The sequence below is a fragment of the Aegilops tauschii genome, chromosome 7 (genome assembly GCF_002575655.3).
Source record: "Aegilops tauschii subsp. strangulata cultivar AL8/78 chromosome 7, Aet v6.0, whole genome shotgun sequence".
In the NCBI taxonomy this organism is placed as follows: Eukaryota; Viridiplantae; Streptophyta; class Magnoliopsida; order Poales; family Poaceae; genus Aegilops; species Aegilops tauschii.
Genome location: NC_053041.3, coordinates 624,418,855 through 624,436,485, shown reverse-complemented (window position 1 = coordinate 624,436,485; position 17,631 = coordinate 624,418,855). Strand labels below are relative to the sequence as shown.

The 17,631-nt window shown below is 41.2% G+C and overlaps 1 long non-coding RNA gene across 1 annotated transcript; it reads left to right on the top strand.

Moving 5' to 3' along the window:
- The first annotated feature begins 7,051 nt into the window (after window positions 1-7,051).
- On the top strand, window positions 7,052-7,985 carry LOC120969714 (uncharacterized). The gene is made up of 2 exons (XR_005764067.3): window positions 7,052-7,193; window positions 7,744-7,985. It is a non-coding gene; the product is annotated as an uncharacterized lncRNA (long non-coding RNA).
- Window positions 7,986-17,631: the final 9,646 nt, after the last annotated feature.

Genomic DNA, 17,631 nt, shown 5'->3' with positions numbered 1-17,631 from the left:
AAACGCATTCTTGTTTGCTTTTCGCAGATGAAAATCACTAAACCGAAATTGTTTCGGAACGCGTTGAAAATTATTTTAGTGGGTACTGGAAATGTTCTGAGCCCACATAAATATTTTCAGTTCAAACGGACGCTGAAAAATGTCGTCATGAATAGTGAAAGTGCTTTTTGCTTGGCTTCTTGGAGAAGCCACCTTGAGGGCCTTTTTGGTATTTCCCCCCTTGGCTTCTTGGAGAAGCCACCCTTGGGCTTGGCCTATAAAAAGGGGTGGAGGGGGCTGCCTAAAGGATCATCCCTTCTCACATACAAGTGCCATGCATCATCTGGCTTCTCTCTCCCTCCCAGCGAAATAGTTTCGTAGAGCCGAAAGGCTGTCTGGGTTTCGGTGGGAACTAGTTCTGGACGGCGAAGCCCTGCCGGATAGATGACACCGTATGTGTGCAACTCTATAGAGAGATCGTAGTTTCGGTCTTAGTTCGTGAGTGCCTCCCGAAGGGCTGTCCGTGTGACCGTCCGAGTTTCGAAGGTCCTCCCAAAGGGCTGTCCGAGTGACCGTTCGAGTTTCGAAGGTCCTCCCGAAGGGCTGTCCGCGACACCGTCCGGGGAACTGTTCGACCGCCTCCCGGAGGGCTGTCTGAGGAGCAGATGAGGGTATACATCCTCGCGGTTGGGAGGTTGTAAATCCTAGCTGCGGGGATCTGCACCGCCGATCGTCATCGACTCTACTTCCCGCTGCGCTACGAGTCGGTAACGAAAAAGATCAAACCTTGTATGCAGTCTCCATAGTGGTCCTGGGCTGGTGCGTAGGTCAGAAAATTTTTGTTTTCTGCTGCGTTACCCTATAGTGTGTGCGTTCATAGAGGTGGGTGTATGCGCGTGTATATGAGCGCTTGCGTCTGTACTGTGTTAAGAAAAGAAATGAAACGTGCTTATGAGAGATCATGCACTACTAGGGAAAACCCTAGTAGTAGCGCGGGTTTTGATGTTATCAGCAGCGCGGGTAGCCGCGCTACTACTACGGCGCTACCGCTAACAGTTAGTAGTAGTGCGGTATAAACCCGCGCTACTACTATTGAATATATCAGTAGCGCTTTTATGGAACGCGCTACTATTAATGAGCTGTAGCGCTTTTCTATCCCCGCGCTACTACTGTATCTTTCATCATTTTTCCTGTTTCCTTCCCCGTTTCAATAAACTGCAGTTTCACATGTACCAGATAACAATATCATTAACCACAATACCATATTGTCATACAGTAGTCATACAATATCATAAAGCATTATAGGTATTCATACATAGTCAACATGCATCCTCACATGAATATAGCATATATGATAAGCAGTACTAGGTAGTCTAATAGCCACACATATATAGCAGTTCTACTAGGTATATATAGTCATACAGCCAGACACACATATGTAGTTCTAGATGATATCGACGATGATCATCATCCTCAAGCCTGGGCGGTGGGTGTTCCTGATGGTAATTAGGATGGCCTGTCCAACACGAAGATTCTTGCCAATGAGGAATCTCTTCCACCAAACGGAATTTAAGTGTGTACGACCGTCCGTGTTCACGCCGTAAGTATAGGTGGCAACGCAGCCCTTGCGGTAAGGTGTAGTCCAGCTGAGACTTCTTCATCAGGCTTGATACCACAACTCACAGATAGGCTCTTTGGTAATTTCTGAATAAGAAAAACATATGAATTAATAAGTAGCCTCGCACATACTCTTGCAAATATATTTCGACTAAGTATAGATTTCTACACTATCAAAAGACACAGTACTACACATTTCTACTAAGCATAAATTCTACTAATAAGTATATATGAATTATCTACACTATTAATAGTTCCTTGGATTCTACACTAATAAGCATGTGATCGGACTCTACACTAAAGCGTATCATCGGATTCACTAAGCATATCATCGGATAATTTGCATTTGTAAGTATAACAATAAAGCATATTATCAGATTCACTAAGCATATCAAATTACTACAGTTAGTATAACATACCATATCATGCCGATCGACCATGGTACTTGTCAGGCGGGTCACGAATGGCACCCCGACAAAGTCATCACGTGGCGGAATTATGTCCCATAGGTTGCCCACCTCCTCCTTGCTCAGCCTCATTCTTTGAGCTACGATGGCTTCATGAAGTGGGTCCTCATCATCTTCATCATCTTTCACCTTGTTGATATAAAAATGACAGCCAGCTTGGGTCTTTCTGCTCTGAAGGAGAAGCTGATCAACTCACCACCAGTAACACACATGGGGGCGTGGAAACGGGCCCATCCATCTCCCCCAATCTGCGACATATTGCATCCTTTCTCGACCTCCATAGTGTAGGGCCCCCAGGAGCCTCAAAGGTCACAGTGTCTCCTGTCAGCTTGTTGAATTTCAACCTCACATTGCATGGGACGATCTGTGTAAAAAAGCAAAATGACACAATGTAGTAATGCCAACACTAAAAACAAAATAGTTGTTACATTTCATATAATTTCTTACCGCCGCATGACGAAAACTCGGCTGGAAGTAGATACCGAATAGCTTGCCAATTGCAAGGCTGCTGGCGCACCTTGACTTGCACAGTCGACATGGTGGTGGTGGTGGTGGTGGTGGTGGTGGTCGCGCCATTTTCCTAAAGCAATATGAGCAAAGATGAACGATCCACTTCACAAGAAAGGAAAACAATAACATAATGTGATACTAACAATAGGATCTAGAGATGCTAGAATTAACCCAATCAAAAAAAAGTGGTACACCAACTTCAACATAGCATAAAAAAACAACTTAGCATGGGATGATCATCAAGCTCAACATGCAAACCAACATAGCAAACTAGCATCGACTATTCTAAACCCTAGAAACTATCCTATATCAAAGTGTTATATATGACCAGAGGCTTATATCAACTAAAAACTATCAACTATGTCTACATTTTTACTAATCAGTTAATCATATCAACTAAAAACTATCAACTATCATATCTCTCTCTCGCTCTGTCTCTCTCTCCAAATGTTGCATATCAACTAGCCTATTAAATCAACTAAATCAAAATGTTCTAAATCAACTAAATCAACTAGCCTACTAAATCAACTACATCAACTAGCCTACTAAATCAACTAAATCAACTAGCCTACTAAATCAACTAAATCAAAATGTTTTAAATCAGCTAAATCAACTAGCCTACTAAATCATATCAACTAAATCAGAATGTTGCATATGAACTAGCCTACGAAATCAAAATGTAGCAGGGAGGAGGGGTTATGGATGGAGGAGGGAGGAGGGAGAAGGAGGGGCGACTGGAGGAGGGAGGAGGAAGTAGGACGGAGGAGAAAGGCGGAGCGAGGAGGGGCTGGCCGGCGGCGAACGGAGGAGTGGAGGGAGGACGGAGGAGGAGGGGTCAGGAGGAGGGGTAGGCGACGACGGTCGGCGGGGGAGGACCGGCGCGGGGGGATTGAGAGGGGAGATCGAGTGAGTGTGAGTAGATCAGAGAGAGGAGAGTGAGGGGCGGAAGATAGAATGGCTTAGCAGTAGCGCGCTAGAGGGAAACGCGCTACTGCTAAATGACCTAGCAGTAGCGCCTTTCAGTCAAAACGCGCTACTGCTATGTGTAAACATGTAAAAATATACATTTGAATTGTCAATATGAGTCCTCACCGGTTTAGAAACCGGAGAAGACTCATATTGCGGCCACAAATTCTACACATAGAGTTCAATGAAGACCAAGTGGTTGTGATAGTTTGAGAAGTAACATATTTAAGGTGGTAAAAACCCTGTTCGCGGAGCGAGGTGGGACTAAATTTTGTAGTAAACTTAGCAGTAGTGGGTACTATGAGAATGCGTTGCTGCTATGATCTGTAGCAGTAGCCTCTTTGTATTAAGGCGCTGCTGCTATAACTAGCTTAGCGGCGGGGTCGTGGCAACTATAGCAGTAACGCGGTTTATTACAGACGCGCTACTGCTAGATCTATTTCAGCAGCGTGTTTTGTTTGCGTGCGCTACTACTACGTAGCAGCAGTGCCTTGTTTTAAAGCGCGCTGCTGGTAAGATTCTGTATATAGGCTTTACCCTAGTAGTGATGGTAGGGCACTTCCCATTTTTTTATGGGATGCCGTACATTTTTTTATGGGACGTTGTAGTTTTATGTTCATGTACGATTTTTCTGTGCATGCCATTTGATGTACATTTTCCTACTAATGTTACAATTACGTGATTTCACATTTTTAAACACAGTACAGACGCAAGCGCTCATATACACGCGTATACACTCACCCATATGAACGCACACACACCCTACACCTGTTAGCATCTCCGAGAGACTGAGCCGACATATCATCTTGAGATTTTACGAAGTCACCGTAGGCACCTCATAGTCGACGGGAACGTCTCCTCCCACTGGACACGTATCGCCGGAATCTTAAAATAAATCTAGTAATAAATGCAAGCACCAGGATTTGAACCTGGTGGGCTGGGGATACCACTGTTCTCCTAATTATCCAATCACAGTTTGGTTCGCATGACATATTAAAATAATAGATTCGGTCTTGTTTCCCCGCAAAAAAATGATTCGGTCTTGTTTTAATTAGGTAATTTCACATAGTAAAAGAATGGTCTGTGAATTTATTTCGTAAGGTAGGATTGACTTTTTCTGACCATTTACATTTTTTTTTTCTGAGCATGCATTGTCTCTCTTTTTCTGTAACGTGATGCTTGCGCAGTATTTAATGGTACGTGTCTTTTTTTCGAGTAAATTGCACGTACCGTCCTCGTACTTGCTGGCTAGGACCAAAACGGTCCTCAAACTTGGAAACTGCACGACTACGGTCCCGGTACATGCTAATAAGGTCCATCTACGGTCCTGGCATGGGTTCCTATACGTACAGGGTATTGTCTATCGCTTATGGTCTGAGAGCTGACGTGTGCGTCCCACTTGTCAGGTGGGGTAAGAGAATTGAAAATGAAAATAAAATGTAGGGCAATGGGTTCGAAACGTAGTCCTCAAGCTTACCGAACGCATGCTCTGACAACACCATCAATGACAATCTTTGCATTTAGCAGACATAGGAACTTCTATATGTCTTGAGAGGAGGAAGCACCTGACTCTGCTCTAGAGCAGGCCGAACACGCTGACCTGGCTTTCCTGCTGCAGCGGGAGGTTGGTGTCACCGGCCACGTGCACAGGTGCATGTTCACCGTGTCCATCGACGGCGGGAGGCGGGAGCGCCCAACTCGAGAACGCCGTCTAACATTATCGCCGCCCAGCCATAAGCAAGAAGTACGTATATCCGTGTGCAGCTCATACGTACTGTGTCTCAGGGTTCACAGCAAAATACTCCGTACATGCCCGCCATGCCAGTATGCCACTGCTGGCTCCATGGTGAGTAGCGCCGAGAAGCCATGTAGGACGATGTGGTAGGCATTCAACCCCTTGGGAGCGGCTCGCAATGGTCTGTATACTCCGTTGGCATGGTGCACTTGGCGTATCGACTATGTATGTCACGCATAGCCCCGTCTAAGCAGCCGCCGTGCCGGCGGCGAGCACGAACATTTTATTACTGCACTCGCAGAATGCATCAAGCTACATAGGTATAAAAGGGTTAGTTTGTGCACCAGGGATGAAGGAACGTAGTCTTTGGTGGTTAGCAGTTCAACAGTTGCACCGCTCGGTTCCTGGATGTCGCGTGTTTGAGTCCCATTGCTCGCTGTTTTGTTTTTATGCCAGGGCTATTACTCCCCTGGCTGACATGTGGGAGCCGCATGTCAGATCTTAGCATAGGCCTTGCCATGTACGTATAGGAATCCATGCCAGGACCGTAGATGGACCTTATTAGCATGTACCGGGACTGTAGCCAGGCAGATTCCAAGTTTGAGGACCGTTTTGGTCCTAGCCAGCGAGTACGAGGACGGTACGTCAATGGTTTTTTGGGAATAGGGGCATGGACACTTTTTTTATGGTGGGGAATTGGGACGTGGACTCTTTCCTTTTTTCGTTGTTGAGGACGTGGACTCTTTATAGACGCCGGTAACTGCCACACGTGTGGCACAATCCAACGGCAACTACTGTGTGTAGGCGTGATGATAAGTGCCACACGTGTGGGCATTATCATTTGGGTTATTTACAGGGACGTGGACTCTTTCTACAAATTGTGGTTGTAGGTGTCGTGTGAGGCTGTCCTTATTTCTTCCGATAGTGCAATGTAAATCGTAGGGTTAAGATTGATCAGTATACAGATTGAATGGTTAAGATATTTTTAATGATGTGGATTAATAAGGAGTCTCTCTCTTCTTCTTAATTAATCAATGAGGCAAACCTTTTGCCTCCGTTTAAAAAAGAGATACATGCACATTACTTCATACCAATTTAATTATAAAGTAAAGTCCTTCCAAATATTTGTATCAATCTCAAACATTACATCACGAGAATGGATGGACGCAACAATCTTCTGCATGGATATGGCTTATTTATGGATCAATATTAGGTTATTAAATGTTAATATATTTGCATAACATTCTAGGGCAAAAAAAAATGGATGAACAGAGCAATCTTCTCCATGCATATGGTTTATTTATGGAGTAAGTTTAGGTTATTAAATGTCCAAATATTTGCATAACATTCTAGAAATGGATGGACGCAACAATGTGCACCTTTATTGCTTTAGTGTATTGTAGCATGGCCATGGATACACGATTGTTTAGTGTCCACTGTATGGATGTACAGTCTGGATTTCCTTACATTTAGAGTAGTTCTTAGTGTGTCTTCTACATGGATAGAGCTTATTTATTGAGCAATATTAGGTTATTAAATGTGAAATTATATTATTCATTCCAAGTGTCTCATGTGTAGTTTTTGAAATTGGCCATTAATGCACCCAAAAATTAGAATCCTGAGACTTAATGTTCATCATCAACTTTCATCTATTGTCAAAATTATAAATGACCGGATAATTGGGTGCATTAAATGAATTCCTTACTAATATTATGTAACCCCACTATATATAGAAATGAACAATATGGCTAGCAAGCGCCAGCTAGTTCTTGGATCAGCGCACCCATATTGTCCCTCCAAAAGCACTGGTTGTTTAAAGTAATTCAAGTCTATGTGCATGGAGAAGTACACGAAAAATCCGCACCTGCTAGTGCCACTCTCAATACTTCTCCTTGTTTGCTTTGTTGTTCATGTTCAATGTAAGTAGCACGATATATGAAGAAGAATTGTTTCCATATACCTAATTACATTGTTTATTTTATAGTTACCATGTGTTTTGTCTAATATTTGTGCATGTGTGTGGAAAACTTCTATGGTGTTACGAAAATCTAGAGATGATACCCCGCACGTTGTTGTCAGAATTGGATGCAGTTATTTCTATGAGATTTGGCAGCATGAAAATTTAATATTTTGATTAGCAATATTGATAATTGAAACTAAAATACATATAATTTGTTATATTTTATTACTATATAGATATAGGATATTTGTTGAATATGAATAGAGTGCATGTGCATGTTAAGTTGTGAGTCTTTTTCCCATGTATGGTAGCATGGTGATAGTTGCATCTTTAGAGAATTAAAGTTAGTGGAGCATGTAGAGTAGCATAGTTGCATGTTAAGACAATTGAGTTAGTGGGTATCAACTACTCAGGTATATAGAATGTTGTTTATTCATTTATTGTTTCATATTTTCCTTTGTTTTTCGCATGCATCCATAATACGTTGATTTAATTATTTTATTTTCTAGGTGGGAGAATTGAAGACATAGGAAACCGGAAGATCAAGCTACCACATGGATTGTGTGCACCACGTAAACAAATTGGAAAATGCAAGAACTATTGTTGGTGTTGTTTAGTGAGTCCAACCCCCTTCACAAACATTTGCTATGAGACGCCTGAAGATTGTGATGAGTATTGCCGAGTTTGAGTTACATGTTGAGACTCTCGAATTAATCAAAAATAAATAAAGTAATTAATCTTTGCGGCACCATTCTAGTATATGTAGAAGACAAATGAAAATTACTTTTTATGATGATTATTAGCACTAGTCATCAACCCGTGCTACTGCACGGGCTAGTGATTCTAAATCAATTATGTTATATTAAATTAATGCTTGACCAACACGAACTTAGTATGTTTTAATATTATCATAGAAGTATACATTTAGTTTTCTCAATCTATTTGGGGAGATATGGAGCCATGAAATACCATTGCCACTGGCTTAAGCTTTCAGTGCAAGGAAGATTGCAATACTCCCTCCATTCCATAATGTAGTGCATATAGATTTTTCTGTCCTCCCCCGTCCTCTCTTGTCCTCCCCTGTCCTCTCCTCCCCCCACCTACCCATCCACTCTCTGTCCTATCCCAAATCCAACCACCCCACATGGTTGTCTTCTTGACCATGAAGGTTCCTCTCTCCTGCAACCTCAGATCTGCCCATGGCGTCGAGCAAGAAGCTGAGATTCAGGTGGTGTACTCCAGAAAAGACAACTGCACCAAAAAACAGTGAGTTTGTCCTCTCAAGATCCTCCGCCCTTCTCTGCTCCTTACCTCTTCTGTAGAACTTGCCTCTTGATTGTAAAATATTGGTTGCACATAGCAGATGCAAAAAATCGTAGAGATGAGCACCAAATTTGGTTGGTTCTCAAAGTAGAAAAAGGGAGGGCTTGTGGGTTTTGCAACTTTTTGGCAGATTTGGTGCAACTTGGGCAAGTCGCAAAAGCCAACTTGATCATCTGGTATGTGCAACCAGTATGACTAGAAAACACACATACGTGAGCAACCAGGAGAAATTTTGATTGGTTGTAAAGTATGGAAAAAACATGTGGGCTTTGCAACTTTTTGGCAGATATCATGCAACTTGGCAAGTCGCCAAAGCCAAGTTGATCACGTGGTATGTGCAACCAGTGTGACTAAAAGCCACACAGATGTGTGCAACTAGGAGAGAAATCTTGTGCAGATTAATATGGTGTTGGCCAACTTGAGCAACTGGTGTGTGCAACCAGGATATTGAAATACAAACTTAAAGCAAACATTCTCCAAACTGATTACTGCAACCAAGTGACGAATAGATTCGATTCGAACACGCAATTCTAAAAGAAGGAAAAAGGAAAAAACAATAAACTGGAACTATGTCCTTGGGTAGACATAAAAAAGAAACAGAAAATCTTGACAGGGCTACTAGACAACTTGCAGTCGTAGTAAGGTCTTTGTGGGACCTCTCTGAGATCAATTTTCCTTTCTTCTATGCACACATGAGTATATTTATTTTCTATCCTGTGGAATTGGTGTCAATAGTTCCACCTTTAAATTGCAACCAAAAAAGAGAGGAAATGTTGAGAAAATTAATATTGGGAAAATCTGCAACCTACACAGTGTTTCCCACTACCTATGATCTCTACCAAACTTTAGAACATTTTTACAGCCACATTTGTGCAGCTGCATAGGTGCTTGGTGCAACTAGAGAGCAACATGAAAATTGATTTGTGCCATCTGCAACCTGTTAAAATGTGTAACTACTTGAACTACTTGTTGCAGCCATATTAAGGTGATTGTGCAAGTTGCTAAAAAAATTGAACTTACCCCTGGATTTAATTTAACTGTGCAGGTTGTGCATACGCTGCGAGAAAAGGAATAGGAAGAAAAGATTATTGATCTGAATGAGCTGCTTCCTGACCTGAATGAGGTTCCTCGTGATATAAGTGATCAGCGATCAAACATACCAAATGGAGGTCATAATGTTGAGTCACCTTGTTACACATAGCCAAGGCTTGGACATATTCCTATAGGGCAAGTTGATGTGGGAGGCCCATCGTTGGCGCCTTCTATCCCTGTAGTGGTTTCCTTGCGTTTGGAAAGTCATACGCTAGATGAGACAGGCACGGAAGTGGCAACTGCTTGTCCAACTGAGACTGAATTGAGAGCAGGTGGAGTTGACGGTGTTGTGCACATAGAAGAAGGGGATGATGAAGCTGTATCACAACCAATGGAGCCCTATGTTGGTATGAGATTTGACAGAGTCCAAATTGCTAAGGACCATTACAATAGCTACGCCCTTCGAATGGGTTTCTCTATAAAGCTGAACACTTTGAGCCAGTCAGCTTATACCAACATCTTGGAAGAACAACAATTCGTTTGCAACACACATAGGGAGGCAAAGGTTGATGATGGAGGAGCGGAGAGTGTTGCTATTCTGGACTCTATACCAGATCCTGAGAAAGTGAATGGTGAGGAAGAAAATGATGATGAGCCACCTGTTTTTAATGAAGGAGACTGATCCCAAGAAGAAAACAAAGAAAAGGAAGCGGGGGACCGTAAAGCAGACATAATGCAAACCCAAAATGTTGGTGAAATTGATAGATGGTAGATTGGAGGTCACCCACTTTGTTCGCGATCATAACCATTCTCTAGTCAACAAACCCTCATTGTCAAAATACGTGAGGTCTCACCAAGGGATACCTCCATATGAAGCGGAGTTCTTGCGCATATTGTATAATTGCAACCTCAGTAGAGGTGAGTTTTGCTGGCCCTTGCACTAGACTGGATTGTGTTTTCCTCAAGTCTGTATTTTATTTACTGTGCAAATATATGGCATGTGGTTGTGCAATTTCTATTGGCTAGTCTGCAACTACTCTGTGCTATCTGTGCAACTTGAAAAAGACAAAAAACAGTGTTGTCATTGTGTTTTAAAAAAGGCTGTTGTTACTGCTTGAAGGTTTGCGGTTGATTGTTGCCCACGTGATTTTTGTTTTATGTGCAACTAGGCTTCCCAAAAAAAGTATGAATTTGAAAAAAGAAAAACTACTGAAATCTGTTGCACCTAAATAAAGTGATGTTAGTCCAAAAAACTTAAAAGAAACTATAAGTTATTTTGAAAAGCTAGATGCTAAATTGCTGTAGAAACTCATGTTATTTGGGGAAAATGTGCTACTGGTGTACCGTGAAAGATAAACAATTATTGATGTGCAGGTTGGTGCTATTATTTGTGCAAATGTATGATCTGAAAATGTGCAACTTATGGTAAAACAAAAAAATATGTTTGTTCTATGAAGGTCGTATGATGCATGTAATGTCAGAGTTTTATGGTTCAGAGTTGATGGTTCCCTATGGACCAAAATCAATAACAAACCTTTGTACAACTTTCCACAAGGATGACACAAAAGACAATTGCACATTTCAAGAAAATACAGAAGACTTATCCAGATTTCTTCTATAAAGTCAAATATGATGAAGAGGATAGGGTTGTCAACCTATTCTGGGTGGATGGGGTAGTCCGGAAAGCTTATGCTGAGGCCTATCATGACTGTATATCGTTTGACACGACTTACATGACCAATATGTACAACATGCATTTTGCTTCGTTCATTGGAATTAATTCTCATGGGCAATCTTTCATGTTGGGCTATGCATTTGTAAGGCAGGAGTGAGCATCCAGCTTTGATTGGGTGTTCCAAACGTTCTTTGAAGCTGTGAGTGGCAAGGCAGCTGATAATTTCATACCTGATCAGGATGTTGTGATGAAACAGTAGATTGAGAGTATGTTCCCCACTGTGCATCGTTGTTGTCGTTGGCACATCATGAAAAAAGCTCAAGAGAAAGTTAGCTGGCTGCTATGCCGGAATCCTGGTTTATCTGAAGATTTCAACTAGTGTGTTAATTTCAGCTTCACGCAAGAAGAATTTAAAATTTGGGCTGGATTAATGATGAAGTACGAGGCAATTACACACACCCACTTTGAGAAGTTGTATGAATATAGAGCAACTTGGGTGTCGTGCTACTTCAAGTATAGGTTCTTCCCCTTTCTGCAGCCTACGCAACATAATGAGGGGTTCAACGCTGTGTTGAAACGATATGTGGACCCACATTACTCGATTCTAAACGTTGTGAAGTAGTATGAGAAGATACAAACACACATTCTTGCCAAGGAAGGGTGCAATGACTACAGGAGAGAACACCTCCAGGTTGAGTTGTGGTCACGGTTTCCAATAGAGAGGCAAGCTTACGATTACTACACTAGAAGCGGATAAGGGAAAGAAACATGACATCATATTTCCAGAATCTTGCGAAGTTTGCCAGTGGATCTGATGCAACAGTAGCAATTGTTCGCAAGCACATGTGTGCAGCACGTAAAGAGATCACTCACCTCAACAAGTCCAAGAAAAAAAAGAAACCAACTAGAGCTCCTATGCCATCAAATGATGCCTGCCCACGGGGACCTCCTCCACCTACTGGTCGTGCTAGGCCGCCTGACCCTACAAGCTCTAATCTACCAATTGCGCGTTCAAGCTATCCTCCGCCAAATGCACCTACAAGCCAAGCCTCACATGCCCGACAGGGTCCTCTTGCACAAGATGAATATACAAATCAAAGGTCCCCACCTGTTGCACCTAGCCCTGTTGGCCAGACAGATTCTACATTCCACTCGAATGATGTAGTCCCTAGAGATCCGCTTAGATCAACTATAAAAGGAAGGGCAAAGAGTAGGCACTATCACTCGGCGCTTGAGCTACATCCAAAGAACAAGAACAAGTGCAGCCACTGCGGGTCTACCGAGCACACTACTGGTAATTGCTTACAAAGGTTGTGGTGAAAACTACTAGAAAATGAATGAGGATTTTTTGGTAATGTTATAAGGTCAAGGATACTGGTGAACTATAAAATAGTGTGTCCCGGTTTGGGTCTTCCCCCCATGTTTTGTTTTTCTTTGGAAGCGATTTAGTTCTTTGAATAATGGTTGTAATTCATTTAGCAATGCTACTGTGCAATCAGTTTATGTCCATGTGTGCAACCAGTTTAAGTTGGGTGTGCAAAATGGTGGTGTTCAATTTGTGCAACACCAGTTCATGTTTTGGCTGGGCAAAAAAAAATCACGTTTTCATGTTTGGTGTTTGATGTGCAACTTGGACCTCCACAGATTTTCTAATGATTGTGTTTCACATGTTTTCTAAAAATGAAAAATCTTGTGCATCGTTGTACAAATTTGATGTGTAAAACAGGATATCTTGGTGTGTGTGCAACTGGTTGCATGCGAATAAAGATAATTAGGAAACTCAAGCCACTAACTAAGAACACAACAACAAATCATCATATTCCCCGAAATCCCTAAAAATACCTTCCTTCACAGACATATCAAAAAATTCCATAGGGCTATCTAATGGATCATTGATGGTGCCAACAATTTTTTATCGAATCCACGGGTGCCTTCCATACCAACAATAGTCCCGGGGGAGTTTTGTTTAATTATTTGCATTTTTTATTTCGGGACTCAGAATCCCTATTACCGGCCCCTCTCGTGCAAGGATGAGTGAATAAACACTCATGATGAGAATAACCCGCTTAGCATGGAAGATACTTACCACCCCCTATCGCTCCATGAGCGGTCCAAGCACACAAAACAGATGTTCATTTGAAATTTTTAGAGGTGGCACATACAAATTTACTTGGAACGAAAGGGTAATACCTCATATAGGTAGATATAGTGGACTCATCTGGGATAACTTTGGTTTAAGGATTTTGAAAGGGTATGGGCTTCTGAACTCATGGCTCTCTTTCTTTACCATATTTTCTAGGCACAAAGTGTCTTTTATCGTAACATTTATTTTTAGGTTGTGGGTTATCAAGATCAACAACATGTTCTATTTTAATATCATTTTTTGGTTCTTTTTCGTTGTCTGGTTGAGCATCTTCATGAATATCATCATTATCATTTTCATTATCACTAGGTGAATGTTCATTACCAGATTGAGTTTTAGCATCAGAAATAGAAACTTCATTGTTGTCTCCAGAAGGTTTTTCTATCTCAGGTTCACTAGAGGTATGCAAAGTCCTACCATTTTCCTTTTCTTTTTCTTTTTAGAAGGACTAGGTGCATTAGTATTAATTCTTTGAGAGTCTTGTTCAATTCTTTTAGGTTGTCCTTTAAGATAAAGTGGTTGCTGAGTCACTTTGCCTAATCTAGTTGCTACTCTAACGGCATAATCATTCGTATTATTATTCATTTCATTTAGCAATTCACTCTGAGATTTAGCAACTTTTTTTAACTGGGTTTGAACCATAGAGGCATGTTTTCGTACACCTTTAACATCATTAGTGATTCTAAATAACAAGTTACTCAAGCGAGCAATCATATCAGAGTTTTTTTTAATTGTTCCATAACATTGGCATTGAAGTGATCTTGTTTCCTAATGTAGTTATCAAATTCATATAAGCATTGACTAGGATGTTTATTGTAAGGGTGTCACCTTCATTAAACTTTAATAAAGAATTTACCTATACCATATGTGGTGGTGGTGTGTCAAGACTATGTATTTCTTCAATAGGTGGTAAATTTTTAACATCCTCAGCTTTAATACCTTTTTCCTTCATACATTTCTTTGCCTCTTCCATATCTTCAGGACTGAGAAATAAAATACCCCTCTTCTTTGGAGTGGGTTTAGGCGGTGGTTCAGGAAGTGTCCAATCATCATACTTCTTTGATATATTATTCAATAATTCCTCAGCTTGTTTAACAACACATTCCCTGAAAACACAACCAGCACAACTATCTAGGAAATCCCTAGAAGCATCAGTTAGTCTATTATACAAGATATCAAGTATTTCATTTTTCCTAAGAGGATGATCAGGCAAAGCATTAAGTAATTGGAGAAGCCTCCCCAAAGCTTGTGGGATACTCTCTTCTGCAATTTGCACAAAGTTAAATATTTCTTGTAAGGCAGCTTGTTTCTTATGAGGAGGAAAATATTTTTCAGAGAAGTAATAAATCATATCCTGGGGACTACACAGACAACCAGGAGCAAGAGTATTGTAGCATCACCCTTTAATGAGAACGGAAATAATTTGAGGATGTAGTAATAGCAAATTTTCTCATCATGAGCAAAAAGGGTGGCTATATCATTTAATTTAGTAAGATGTGCCACTACATTTTCAGTTTCATAGCCATGGAAAGGATCAGATTCAACCAGAGTAATTAACTCTAGTTTGACAGAGAATTCATAATCCTTATCAGTAACAAAGATAGGTGAAGTATCAAACTTAGGATCACATTTCATTCTAGCATTCAAAGATTTTTCTTTCAACTTGCATAATAATTTCTTAAGATCATATATATCCTTGCAAGCAAGAAAGTATCTAGCTACCTCTTCATCCATAACATACCCCTCATGTATCTTAGGCATTTCAATTATAGGAGAGCTAGGTCTAATAGGTGTTTAATAATTTTCAGTTTCAAAGACTTCATCAATTTCAGTAATTTCATTCTCTTTAGCTCTAGCAATTTGTTCATCATGAAATTATATATAATCCTAGTGGCACATTATCATCAAGCAAGGTACTAGCATCATCATAAGCATCATTCATAGCAGAAGTAGCATCATCAATAACATGCGACGTATCAGGATTAATAGCATGTGGTGGTGTTGCAAGTCTATTCAAATCAGAAGGTGAATCAAGTGTAGAGTGTGATGGCAATTCCTTACCTCCCCTCATTTTAGACGAAACGATCTTGGTTCTTAGATCTTTCGGATTCTTCATAGTGATAAATAGATATAAATCCCAAGTGACTCAACAAATATAGCTATGCTCCCTGGCAATGGCACCAGAAAAAGGTCTTGATAACCCACAAGTATAGGGGATCGCAACAGTTTTCGAGGGTAGAGTAGTCAACCAAATTTATTGATTCGACACAAAGGGAGCCATAGAATATTTGAAAGTATTAGCAGTTGAGTTGTCAATTCAACAACACCTGGAGATTAAATATCTGCAGCAGAGTGATCAGTAGCACAATAATATGATGGTTTGATAGTAGTAGTAACGATAGCAGTGGTAATGGTAATAGCAGTAACAGTTTTGTAGTGGTGGTAACAGTAGCAATAGCAATAGTAACTTAGCAAGAACAATATGTGAAAAATTCGTAGTCATTGGATTGGTGAATTCGTTGGATGATATTCATCATATAACAGTCATAACCTAGGGTGACACAGAACTAGCTCCAGTTCATAAATATAATGTAGGCATGTATTCCGTAAATAGTTATACGTGCTTATGGAAAAGAACATGCATGACATCTTTTGTCCTACCCTCCCATGGCAGCGGGGTCCATAAGGAAACTAAGGGATATTAAGGCCTCCTTTTAATAGAGAACCGGAACAAAGCATTAACACATAGTGAATGCATGAACTCCTCAAACTACAGTCATCACCGGAAAGTATCCCAATTACTGTCACCCTGGGGTTTACGGATCATAACACGTAATAGGTGCATATGACTTGCGAGATCGGATCTAGAACATAGATATAATGGTGAAAACATAAACAGTTCAGATCTGAAATCATGACACTCGGGCCCTAGTGACAAGCATTAAGCATAGCAAAGTCATAGTAACATCAATTTCAGACCATAGTGCATACTAGGGATCAAGCCCTAACAAACTAACTCGATTAAGTGATGAATCTCATCCAACCCCTCACTGACCAGCGAGCCTACGAAGGAATTACTCACTACCGGTGGGGAGCATCATGGAATTGGTGATGGAGGATGGTTGGTGATGATGAAGATCGAAGATCCCGCTCTCCGGAGCCCCGAACGGACTCCAGATCTGGCCTCCCAATGAAGAACATGAGGCGGCGGCTGCTCCGTATCGTAAAACACGATGAAACTTCCTCACCTATTTTTTTCTCCGAAAATAGGAATTTATAGCATCGGAATTAGGGTCAGCGGAGCCCCAAGGGCACCACCACCCACCAGGGCGCCAGAGGGGGGTTGCGCGCCCTGCTGCCTTGTGGCAGCCAGGGCCCCCCTCCAGTGGGTCTTGGTTCCAATATTATCTTCTATTCTGAAATAATTCTCCAAAAAAATTCGTCCAATTCTCAGAACTTTTATTTCTGCACAAAAACAACACCATGGTAGATCTGCTGAAAACAGCGTCAGTCCGTGTTAGTTTCATCCAAATCATGCAAATTAGAGTCCAAAAGAAAAGCAAAAGCGTTCGGACGTATTAGGCTGCCCAAGATGAGCATAAGTGTGCTTTCCTTCGGGAATTGGTAAATCTGGCTATGGATAACCTGCGTCCAATGCTTATTGGAGGGGACTTTAATATCCTTAGGTATCGAAAAGAGAAAAATGATGACCATTTCGACACCCATTGGCCTTTCCTGTTCAATGTTGTGATAGACAGTTTGGATCTTCGGGAAGCCAGTATGTCAGAATGGCAGTTCACTTGGGCTAATAACCAACATGTGCTGACATATGAGAATCTTGATAGGGTAATCATGGATACCGAATGGGAACTAAAATTTCCTCTAGTAACCGTACGAGCCCTCGTATCGAGGCTTTATCGGATCATGCACCCATCATTCTGGATTCTAATTCTACGAACCCAGCTACCCGACGCCCTTTCAAATTTGAATTGGGATGGATGCAAAGGGACGGATTTGTAGACATGATCAAGAATATTTGGGAGAGGCCTGCTATTGGTCGTACACATATTCAAAGATGGAATTTTAAAATAAGGGCCATGAGGGCAAAACATACCAACGGGATTTACAAAAAAAAGAAACAACGGCTCTCTACCATTATTGATGACCTCGACAAAATTGCAGAGACGCGCACCTTATCTCAACAAGAGATTGAATTGAAAAATC